This window comes from Haliotis rufescens, unplaced genomic scaffold (genome assembly GCF_023055435.1).
Source record: "Haliotis rufescens isolate VD_foot unplaced genomic scaffold, xgHalRufe1.0.p SCAF_12, whole genome shotgun sequence".
Taxonomy (NCBI): Eukaryota; Metazoa; Mollusca; class Gastropoda; order Lepetellida; family Haliotidae; genus Haliotis; species Haliotis rufescens.
Genome location: NW_025963802.1, coordinates 10,374,473 through 10,387,372, shown reverse-complemented (window position 1 = coordinate 10,387,372; position 12,900 = coordinate 10,374,473). Strand labels below are relative to the sequence as shown.

At 37.3% G+C, this 12,900-nt stretch overlaps 1 long non-coding RNA gene across 1 annotated transcript; it reads right to left on the bottom strand.

Moving 5' to 3' along the window:
* Window positions 1-7,338: 7,338 nt before the first annotated feature.
* LOC125378351 lies at window positions 7,339-8,314 on the bottom strand. The gene is made up of 3 exons (XR_007220216.1): window positions 8,283-8,314; window positions 7,774-8,045; window positions 7,339-7,422 (listed from the first exon to the last, which is right to left on the bottom strand). It is a non-coding gene; the product is annotated as an uncharacterized LOC125378351 (long non-coding RNA).
* Between the last annotated feature and the right edge of the window lie 4,586 nt (window positions 8,315-12,900).

Here is a 12,900-nt window from a genome sequence, read left to right as displayed (position 1 = left end):
CTTGTGTTTTCATTTCAAGACGTACATTTATCAGGTTGAACTTCCTAACTGTAACAATAACTGAACTTTACGCCTTTTATACACATTTGTGATGGGGCGACAATGCGACAACGAGACATATTTTGACCTTGAAAATGTCGCGTTACGGCATCGTCGCCCTTTTGTAAAATAAAGAAAAGGATTATCAAAGAGCGACAATGCGAACACGCGACAATGCGACAAATGGCCAATTGTCGCGCTTTTGTTAATTTTGACACGTTTTGCTTGTTTTTGTGAAGGCGTCAATGCGACAATGCGACAACGAGACAATGTCCCTTCCATAGTAATCCGTGCAAATAAAACTGAGTAATGAAATAGAAGTCTGACATGCCAGTTAAAAGATAGAGTGTTGCAGCTTCTGATTTCATAGATCTTCAAAAAGGGTATTCAATAATGGGATGGGTGATGAGTTCAACTGCATACGCTGTGATTAACAATAATGCTCCGAGTCAATACACTTTGTCAAATGTATGACATGTATTACGTGAATGAACATATTGTTTATACTCGTCCATGTTTTTGACGGACAAAATAATTTACATGCTCGGTAAAACTGAGGACGGGCATTGTTGTGTGTTTCCGTGCTTTGTTCAGGTGAACAATTGACTTGTCCTTGCATGTGTTTGTGACGGGTGCCACTTGTGTGGCAGGATACGCTCACCTTTTCCCGAACACCCATTGGATGACCTGAACCACTTCGGATTTTTATCCCACATCAGTCTGATACACCATGATATAACTGAAATACTGAAATACTGTACAGTTGAAAATGATGTTTAATGCGATTACCGTAGTGTGTTACTGCAACTGTTCATATTTTGTGCAGTGATGTTATGTTATATGTAAAAGAAAGCATATTCAATTATCCAATTGATTTGAATAGAATATACTTGCGTCAGTGTATTTTATTAACGCCCCAAATCGTAATATAAACACATAAAATAACAGATCACGCATGGTGCCTTGACTTACTACTAGATTTAATGGGCCACCCCGGAATAAAATAGTTCCCCCCAAAGCGAGGAACATATGTTTTAGTATGTTTACAAGAAATATATTCCAAACAATATCCTCATTAGATGAGAAAATCTTTTACAGAATTACCTCAGTAAGTCAATTACAATGACAGAGCGTCGTAATACATTTACATCAAGTACAATACGTCAAAATGGCCGACACGATAAACGTGACGGGAGATATTTTCGAAATTGTTAATTAACCTGTTGCTATTTCAAGCCTTTGGCATCACTGATCAATTGGCCGATCATTGAAAGGTGATTGTGAAGATGTGTCAAGTAGATACTAAGGTAAATTCATAGATTTCTGTAAATTGTCACTGCGACCGTTTGGATTTTTTTTCGTGTTTTTTTCTCTCTGGGATGGGTTGTAGCGAGGGTAACCTTAAATGGGCTTTCAACCACGCTTCTGTATGAATTCGTACCAGGGAATTCCAAGGGTTTTCCCCAGGAATGTGGAAGTAGTCAGTGTTTACGCCTTTTCAATAATACAGTCACGTGAAGAACGTCATGTGACCGACCTCGCGTCCAAGTCGTATATCTTGTAAACTTCACATTAAAAAATTAGTTATTGTTATAACCAAATGAAATACAACCCATTATCCGATAGGGGTAACTGTAGATAGCCGTTACCACAATAAACTTAGTAACATTGTTTGGTTTGACTTCTTGGCGCGTGTCTGAATTCCATTAACATGTAACATATCCTAAAACTAGCTTATCAGCAAATCTCGCTGCACTGCGCGCGACAGATACTAGAGCAAGGCATGCCAGAAATACGAAACCTAAAGCTTCCGAAAGGAAGCCTTGGACATCACGTGCGTCGGGGGACCAGCGCCATCTGATTGGCCGTTAACAGTTGTACAAGGCGGAGCAAAAAGCATCGTTTTTCCGTCCATTTTACGCTTGAAAAACTCGACCCTTTTCTGGACACTTTCAAGACGCTGACCAATTAATCAATTTTAATGAATTTTTAGTCGTTTTTCCGTCCAATGACCATATACGGAAAAAAACGACGTTTTCTTAGTGATGGATTAATTGATAAGATTCACTGATCGATGCCTGCTGAAAAATTGGAACAAGAACGATGTGAATTTCTGCAGATGGGCGCAAGTAATGAGAGGAAGCAATTGAAATGGTAGTCAAATATCTCTTGCCAGCGAAAAATTACAAAACATATCATTACATAATCGATTTCAGGTTCTGTATTTCTGAAGACAGAAACAAATATGTTTCGCCAGACAGTTAATATATTTTTCGTCCGACTACACACACCACAATGTGTACGCGCGCTTGTGTGTGTAAAATGGTGTAAATGGGAAACAACTGACTATTTCTCACCTACCTCAGATAAGGTCATAAGCCTCAAGTCTGGCAAGGTTCCTCAATCTGTTGTAGCGGTTCGTGTTCTGTCTGCTCTGTCTGCCTTGTTGACGACCTCTCGCCATCAGATATCTGAACATGTAGCTGTCAAAGTCGGGGAAGTCAGGAACCTCAATGTCGTAGCCGTAGCGACCGTAACGCCCTTGGTTCCTCAGAGAGTTGTACTGACCCCTGTAGGCGGCTGTCATGGCCACAGTGGCGACCAGAAGTAGACAAACAATCTTCAGTTGCATGGTTGTATTTGAAACGGCTGAAATAATAAACGTCAGTGTTAGGTAGTAGTATGTTTCCAGTCGCAATTACATTTTACAATATTACTGCATATGTAAACTCTCACAGTTAGTAACATGAAAATATATGTCTTTTATCAATTTGTATTACAAAGAACACAAAACATAAATTAACAGCATATGATCTCTTCTTTACAATCACAACATCAGTTACTGCCATTCAGTTAAATGAATGCACATGACCGCATGTGCAGCATGAACAATGGAATATGATGCATATCTTTATTCAAAGGCTGATTTGAATCTTCGAGGTAAATGGATGAGTGTGTCCTATAAAGCTTGAGCCTGACCTTATATACATATGCAGTGCCAGTAATACTCAATGAGCAATAATTCACATATGGCGTATTTGCATCACTTCTGAACTGTCACTCTAATAATGACATCATATTGTGATCACCGATGCAACGCGTGATGTTCTTCAGGCGACAATTACCGCCACAATTCCGATAGGTACTTGACAAATGTAATGATTATGTTTGAACATGTAGTAATTAATGGTAAATCGCCAGATGACATGTGAAACGGGTTTGACATATCACTTCATGAAGTCAGGACCGTGCAGGCAGATATGATTTAGCGGGAATATTGCTGGCTGCGACATCTAGCAACATTGCCTTACTCATTCACCCACGCTTATCTTTCGTATAAGTTATACGCTTCTATAATGTCACTGACGAGCTTTGCTGAACAGTGAGTGAGTGAGTGAGATTTTACGCCGCATTTAGCAATATTCCAGCAATATCACGGCGGGGGACACCAGAAATGGGCTTCACACATTGTACCCATGTCGGGAATCGAACCCGGGTCTTCGGCGTGACGAGCGAACCTTTTGATATGACATAATAATATCAGTACTTTTTGTTTAAGTCGATTTTTTTAACAAAATTGACAGGAGCTGAGTGGGATTCTGTTTTTCTTGAATACATGTTTAAGGTTGACTTGCAAAATGTAAATACAGTGTTATTTAAAACCATGATTTTAAAATGGAGTATTACTTTTCGTGTATTATCAATAGAGTTGTACATGTATAGGTATCATGTTTATGCATTTGCATGAGATCATAGAACATAGAACACATTAATCATTCGCGTGTTAAGGTTTTCTACTCTTAAATTCACTGTCTGTTGATCGGGGCTTTTTCGGGCTCACATGTAGGAGTTAAAGCTAATTTAGAATTTCTTGTTTTGTAAGGTTCTTTGGCAATTACAAACCACTCCTGTAGTTAAGAATTTATGACAGTAGAATCGAAAAGCATACAATGAAAACAATTTTGTTAATCTTCATCAGTGAGTAATAATTTGTACGTTGTTTTTGTGGACTTTATAATAAACACCCTGCTTACAGTTCAGTATATTATCCTCTCTTCAAATTTGTGGATTTCAAAACTTAATTTGAGAAAAGTTTGTTTAAGGATAAAACACTTTCAAAATTCTAAAAGGTTCACAGTACCATATCAATAGACATCATTGACAAGACTGACAAGAATGACATTCATTCCATACAATCATGTTTTGTGAATTTGTATCTCTAACTTACTAAACTAACACCTTTTATTGTGAAGTCCCGGGCTAAGTGTGTCACTGTGAATCACCACCACCCACCAGCCTGACGTTGACTCATTGAAGTCAATTATAGATATTCAACAGTAACACATCAAACTTTCACTATGTGGACAGCATTTTAAAACATACATGTTTATAAAGTAAATTTTCCAAATGTTCCAGGGAAAGGAAACATATTTCAGGTACACGATTTCATAACAAAAAACACGTTTCAATTTGATGAATATGTACGTAATTACCACTCAGTGCATGCAAACCATTAATACATGTACTATTTAAAATCACATAAATATGTTAACTGACGTTTCCGCGGTACGATATTCATATTGATAATTCGAAACATGTATGTTCTTAAATTTATTGGATGAAACAGTTTATAAGTATCCTGAGAGTAGAGCACGGGTTACATATTTACATGAAATAAGGAGAGATTTGAAACCCGAATATATAGAAACTGAGACAAAGATTCCTCACCTAGCATAAGTAATATCAGAAAACCTCCCCCAGATGGGAAGGGAAACAATTATACAATGGATGCTATGTTAAAACAATACAATGAATGCTATTGATAGAATTGTACCTTAGAGACTGTAAAAATCACTCAACATGCATAAGCAAGGAAGTGCTTCCCTGCACCATCAAGACGATACTTCCTGACTATATACCTAAATTCATTGATAAATAACTACTACAATACTAACATGGATCCCGTTAATTTTAAGTTCATTCAGACAACTTGAAGTTAATACAGAAACTGTCTTGTTGACCTCTCACGACATAAATTTTGGTGGCGTAAATCAATCCTTATAATATTTAGCTGTGATCCGTTCGTTCAGAATGTGATGGGAATTTATTCAGTAGACCTAGATATGTTAATGGTGTGTCATTTAAGGTTTCTATCAAGGCGTCCCTTTCAACAAATGCATTGTTGATTATTTATTCAAAACGCATTTGCATGTTATCATTGATTCAGGTTATTATTTCCAATGTTAAGACGAATCGATATGGTATTGTATACAGTAAAGGCAAATCAGCTGATTGGTCGATATCGAGTCACGTGTTACATTATGGTTGATTCTGGATTATATCAGAACTGTGAGCACCCGATTACCACCGTGGAGGTATGAGATATACAATATCGCGTATCGTCACGAATATATCTTTAGTTATGTACGTGTTTCTAAAAGTTAGATTAATTTTCACCATACGTGTCCAAGCATCTGTTTCATATTTAGACCTATGGATAAAGATTCAGAGTGACAGAACACTCTCCATGGCCACCAGACTGTATGACAAGAGGGATGATTTAAACTTTCCAGTAGTCAACTTTCCCTTCATGTCGAGCAATATTCCAGAAGTCTTGAAATGGCATTTAGAAGTGAGACACATAAGGAAGAGAATTTATGGATGTCAACCTCTTTATTTTGAGGAACACAACTTTTCGGAGCATATACTAAGTCTTACTCCTTCATCACGTGAATAAATGCTATGAAGCAGAGAACATATATATATATATATATAGTCGGGGGGAATTAGCAGTGGAGAAGTGTACCAAAATCCCCATGGATCAAGGAGTTTATCCTTAAGATTGTCATGTGGGAAAGTAGTGTACACAGTTGGAACTTGGTTCTTTTCTGAGACTGTAAATAGTCAAGCGAATCCTTTGAGATTTTGAGAGCCCACATTGTATTAACTCCACTTGTCTCAAATATGTCCTGTGAATATAAAGAAAGACCTTCCTTGATTGTATTTAGGATTATGTTTAGCCTTTGAGACAGGGATTTGGTGGTACATTTGCCGGACACAACAATATATCTCTCTTTGTACGGATTTGTACATCACTCTAGACATTTATTACCCATTCGATATTTACAGCAGCTAGCAAGTATTCATACAAATTTTCCACAAAAAGTAATAATCGTCATATGCAGTGGACATCCACGACCGGCTCTTCATCAAGAGGGCATTATTGTTCTAGATCTGGAAGAAGTAAGGTACAGTGTTGTTTACGCCGATGCCTTTGGAAACCATTTTGTTGTGGTCTAGTAATCATGTGGTTGTTATGAACCGTTTACATCACGTAAACATAAAAAAATAAATATTTTAGGCTATAATTATAATATAATTAACTGTTTCACATATTTGTCTACATTTATCTTGAAGTTCTTCTCTGGATGAAAATGATGGTTTTAACGCAAATACTCATTAACTTCAAATGTAAAGTCAAATGTATTTTATATGGAAATACATGTTGAAAACAATCCATGCTTTTTTTGTGCGGTGATCTCGCCCTGAGTCAGAATAGGTCCCATTTGCCCATTCCCGTGGCCTTGCTGATATCGTTTTTAATGTATTTTATGTGTAAATACATGTTGAACAAAACCCAAGTTTTGTGTGCTGGTATCAACCTTCACGTATTTTTTAAACATTGGTGATATCACCCCGAGGCAGGGACCACAATTTCCCATTCTTGTCGCACAAAGACAAAAATAAAGATCAGGTGGTAACAATCTGTAACCTTGCTGATTGTGTGTCATCTATGGAATAAAGTAATGTCCAGTCTCGTGGTCTCGTAATATGTAAATGTGGAAAAAGAAGATCAAGAAAGAACCATGTGCATAGGCGTAATTGGGAGTTATCGTATTACGTATGTCCGCGGACAGCGACTAAAACACTCTTGTTCCACACTACAGTTGTTACAAGTCGAGATCGCGAGATTACAGAGAACACGAGAAAATCCCTAACAGTGTTCCCTAGACATTAATTAAACATTGACTTTCGCGGGCAAAAACACAAGTGCCTTCAAATAGTAAGGATTAGTATCATACCGACAACTCAGATGACAAACTTTTACACGTGGTAGAGTTCAGTCTTACAGGATCCGTAGTGTCCAAGAGGAAATATGGCATCCATGTGTGTGTGTGAAATGTAATTCATGGAACTTTTAATGTTAAGAGATTGGCATGAATGTGCATCAGCAATTATCCACGTTATAGAAAAACGTTCGTCTGGTATTGCAATGGCAAACTAAAACATGAAACATTGTCCCTTCAATTCGATGTTTATTCAGTTTCTCTGATGTAATACAGTGTGTATATCAAGCAGAACCTAGTTTACCTTGGAAACCATCTGAAAAAATTAAAACAGACTTTTGTAAATATACATGAGCGTACACATTTCAATGGGTAGAAAATTATTCATCCACCCTTATGTCAATTTAACTTCAGATTGTTGTTTTTAAATTTTTGATACATTATTTATTTATCAAAATTATCTAAATAAAAAAGTATAGTTTTCAATAACGTTTATACTGTGAGATTATCTATGTATACACAAACTCATTATTTATTCTTTATCGGTACCTGTATCTTTGATATCAAACATTTACAATATTTGGACAGCATGATCAGGATAAAAGTGTTGGTGTATAGGAAATGATATAATTGATGAGACATCAGAAAGAATGTCTTCTCTTCTCACCTCAGAACTGGTTATTAAAAGTCTAATATCTGTTGTATCTCCCGAAAAAGTTGTTGTTGCCACGCCCAGTATTGCGGTAGCCCCATCCTCTTCCATACATGTACATGGAGTTGTAGTCGTCGTCCATGTAGTCAGGAGTGTCCATGTCACTCATATAGTTATACTGAGCAAAGTTCCTCCAGTAGTTGGGCGATCTGTACCCGCTAGAGGCGGCAACAGCGACGACAAGAAGGAGGAAGACGAACTTCAAATGCATGGTAAATGGCAGTCTGCTGGAAAAGAAATACTTATGTGTCTTAAGGAGATATCTTCTCATTAGTACTGTAATAGAACCTCGTTTTTGTTGACAGCTAATGTTTCTGTTACACATGCAAGCTTTAACGTATTTCTTGTTTCAAAACCACAATGATTCCAATATTATGTGCATTTATTACACACTATTTTATGATAGCCTAGACGGTCAATATTCGTTAACAAATATGAATCTCTGTTTTTTATTGTAACATTACCTTTCAAAGCCTAGGTGCTTGGGCAGTGGTCGAGTTCCCTTTTGAAAGGAAATAGGGGTTTATATACACACAATGTTGATGTGCAATGTGAATACGTGGAACATGTCAATTCATTATAAATGTGTCACCTACTAGTGTTCTTGGAGCACAAAGCATATCATCGTTACGATTAGGTCATTTACCAAATTACTGTGCATTTTGCAATCATGGGTCATTGATATGCTCATCACTCAATGCGTTGGAAAGCCATTATTCATATCGTGAAATTGGCGTAGCTAAGTAGGGTATGACATATGTGTATGTGCCTCCTTTATCATACCTAATCACAATCTGATCTAGTGTGGAATAGTTCAATTAATAAAGCGACAAAACCCTTTCCATATCCAAAAGAAGTCCCTGCATAAAACAGAGTCGATTGTACAATTCCGACTATATCATGAGCATGTGTTTATGAATCACTATTAACAGTAATGATAACAGGTGTTCGCGAAAAGGTGAGCGTATCCTGCCACATCGGTGGTACCCGTCACGAACACATGCAAAGGCAAGTCAATTGTTCACCTGAAAAAAAACATGGGAACATATGGTACAAGTCAAAATAGGGAATTGCATCGGACATCATTTTTGTCACTGATGTGTCAAAGTGTCCTCCATATGTCCACCTTAAAATCTTTTGAAAGCTTTACTGAGGGCTTGGATGTTGTAACCTTGTTCAATTAACTTCTGAGCAAGAGTCGTATGACGCTCTTTGAAACAAGCCATATTTGGATGGTTGTGCAACTGTGTGTGTTTATGGTGAGAGGACAACAGAAACCCGCCTCAGATACAATGTAACTGCTTTTACATTTCAATAATGTAAGCTAAGTCTTAAATCATGCTATGATATGTATACTATGTTATTGTGATAGACCGTAGATAATGAATAGTGTATTATTAATGTCAGATCATGTCAAGTCCCAACAAATACATTATAAACTTTCAGTATTCGGGGCTTTAACATAGGTACACCTGTGCCGGATAGATTTCTTGGGAGTTTGTTTGACGTTTACGCCATATTTAGCAACATTCCAGCGTTATGACAGGCCGGTAGGTGGATGTAATACTAGTCTGTGCCGGACAAACCAGTGGCAGATCATGTGAGCAGCGTCCCACAACGTTACGGATGCTTACTACCCGATCCTCGCTGTCGGTTCGTACGACAAGCATTAATTACCTCGAACCTATGCCAAACTGGAATCTTCCACCGTGGATAGGTTTCACATGCCCCACGGTAACAGAAAGCCCATCTAGAGAAGGTGTGGTTGACCTGATTATATGTATGTCATCGTATCCCCTATTTGTTTATCCTGCTGTTATTCCAACTTCCCTACATGACAAACCTGTGAAAAGACTTCATTCCTTGACTCATGAGACATTTGTCACAAAACGTGGTTACCATGCTAGGTATAGTTACACCTCGTTCTTCACAGGTTCAGAACAGTTTTTTCAAGAATAAAACCAAATAGCATCTGACGTTTACTGAGAAAACAGATATACGTTATGTTGGACTTCCTACTTGATAACATTTATTTATTTAGGCATGAAATAGGACTTTCCCTTTATGTCGAGCTATATTCCAGCGGCTGTACTTTTGGTGTTTAAGACATCTATGTAAATATATATGGGTGGTGTAAAAGGCATCCACATATGAATTAACACGTTACCTCTGTTTCTCTTGTGTGCTACTTACCACCAACATGACCTGCACAGTTATGTAACAAATTAAACCATTTTGGAAATTACACATACTCAAAAATATGTTTCTTTTGACGTTCTTTTACAAGAGAGACAAACGATTCAACTTAATAAATATTCAGATTTTTGTAGAGATAATGTAATAAATTAAACGTTGTAGTTAAAATACACAATGAACTGTAGAATTTGTGTTCACTTTTAATTACGTATTGCATGTATAAAAAATACCTCAGGCTCGCGTCCCTTTGAAGAATACTTAAACCTATATGATAGTGCCTTGTTGATTACAAAAATGAGCTCGTGTGTGAATGACTATGACAATTCACAACAGAGGTCATACAGGAGAGGTTTCTTGAACCACTACAACCCTTTCAACCCCTACTCTACATTCTTGTACAACGCTCTAGACATTGATCACCCCATCGAGTTCTACAGCAGCTGGTATATATCAAAAACCGTCCTTCCATCATAGCTTCATTATTTCCGCTAATTTGTAAACTATACCAATCTATGATTAAAAACGTAAGAATGTGAGGTCCTCACAATGTTCCAGCCAAAATGGCAAAATAAATTGGGTTAACTCAATTTGGGATTTTTGTCGTTGTGGCGCAAGGGCGCCGTGAAACGTGGCTTCCTTTATTCCCTATTGCTTTTATAAGTATTATCAAAGTGATTGCATTGACTTTATTTTTCATACGGTTGTTCCGTTTTTATTATTCTAGATGAACGTCACCAATCAGTACGTCTTTGCCCTAATGGAATCAGCATCCATCTGCACTGGGAATACATTAGGCGGCATGTAGATTTGCAAGAAGGAATTGTAAAACTCTGTTGTCTATAATCAAAATTTCACGTACGTTTTCCAAGGTGAATGTGCTTCGTTATATACATAGCTATAGTTGTCTTTTACTTCATCTGCACAAAAACATTCCTCGACAATAACATGCTGGAGTGAGTGAGTGAGTTGTTTAACGCCGCTTTTATCAATATTCCAGCAATATCACGGCAGGGGGCACCAGAAACGAGTTGCTTAATTAATGAAGGCAGGGTCGACTTATTCAGTTGACTTAAGCAGTTATTCACATTTGTCGCAGCTACAATGTCAACCCTTCAAACTTCTGACTGTCTCATTATTCAACAGACAAAATATACCCCGTCTTGCTACAGTCTTGTTACGTATTTTGCATAAACTCTAAAATAGGACATACTGTAGTGCGGTAGTGTTACAAAACTGTTTTGGAGCCAAAACTTTCATCAGATCCGATGATCTTCGTGATATTCATATTTGTTAAGTTTGAAAACTGTGTCACAGTGTATTTCTTTCCGACAATTGTCAACGGCGAGTGAGGGAATGAGTTGGATTATATGCCACTTTCAGCAATATTACAGCAATAAGAAGTCGGGAGACACCAAATCATCTTCACATATTTTACCCATGTGGGGAATCGAATCCATGCCTTTGTCGTGACGAACGATCAATTAAAGCTCTAGGCTGTCCCACCGCCCCTCAGCAGGTTGCAATTACGCTTCGACGAATAATCACTTAAAATACATTATTACATATACATGCAGTTTTGAGCCGCATACACAACATATAGGTGGCAAACATTACGGAATAGGTGAGCTGAGGTTCCCTTTACCAAGCTACTATCATGCAACTTATTACCATGTTCAGGAGACATGTGCAGTAAGTGTGTGTTGTAAATATTTCTTGTCTCATTTTTTGCGTCAAAAATAGACAGACTGATATCGCTGAATAGGGTTGGGTGGCCTGCCTAAATTAAGATATAAGCCTTATCTAGAACTTTTACCACTTTATTGAAAGATCTATAAGGATCATGATCACTTGTGAACATTGCATCTGAAAATGTCACCTTACATTGTACATATGGATAACTAGAAGTTGTTTACATGCTAACATAGAACACCTATAAATATAAATTGTTATTAATAGTTAAGTAATATAACTGCGCCAGTCACAGGGATTGGCCTCTTTCCTGTTGCCAACATTGAGCTTCCAGATAGATCCAATATATACCTGTTGCTTGACATTTTCGTTGATGAGAATTCAATCACAACAAGAAATGAAAAGAAATACAGAGTGTATGTAACTATATTTATTTATCAGGTCAATCAAATTAGTCTCCAAAAACAAGCAAAACAATGGACATTTTCACATTATGACCACACTTTGAAAGTTCAAGGACCGGGAAGTAAGTGTTGCATAGGACATTGGGGAATGAACGTTGACTTTCATACATGCCTTTCATCCACGTACAAATGTAGAGACCTTGAACTGCTGACCATGAAGGTATACTTACCCTGGACGGCCTCAGGATGTAGCTGTCATGGGCCTCAATGATATCACTTACTACAACACGAATTCGTGATAGACAGGAAATACATAAAAGGCCGTTGTCCGTATAATGCCTCTTGTTCTATATGAATGCATGCACGAGCAAAATGTATTTTTTTATTGTATCGTCAAGGAGCCAACATATTACCCGACAATGGTCTCTTTAACTGCCATTGTTCTTTTGTCAGTTTCAATCCTGCACAAAGAATTATTATGTTCACGCTTTTTTCATATGTATTTGTTTATGGCTTAGGTACAGGTATATAAGCTCCTCGATATTCAGTTTGTTCAAAACATAATCATTTTCCAGACTAAAGCAGCTAACCTTTGAGGTATCTCAACAGTAAGTACAAACGATGTTTTTGATGCCATAGGTTTTTACATGCAGAAGTAAAAACTGTATATATATGCATATGGCTCAATATTTTTTTTATTGAAAGGTATACACAAGAGTTAAATGTACTACAGTGTATAGTTTAAATATAATGCTTCTGCATAATAACCTGTTCCAAACAAAATACAGTTATG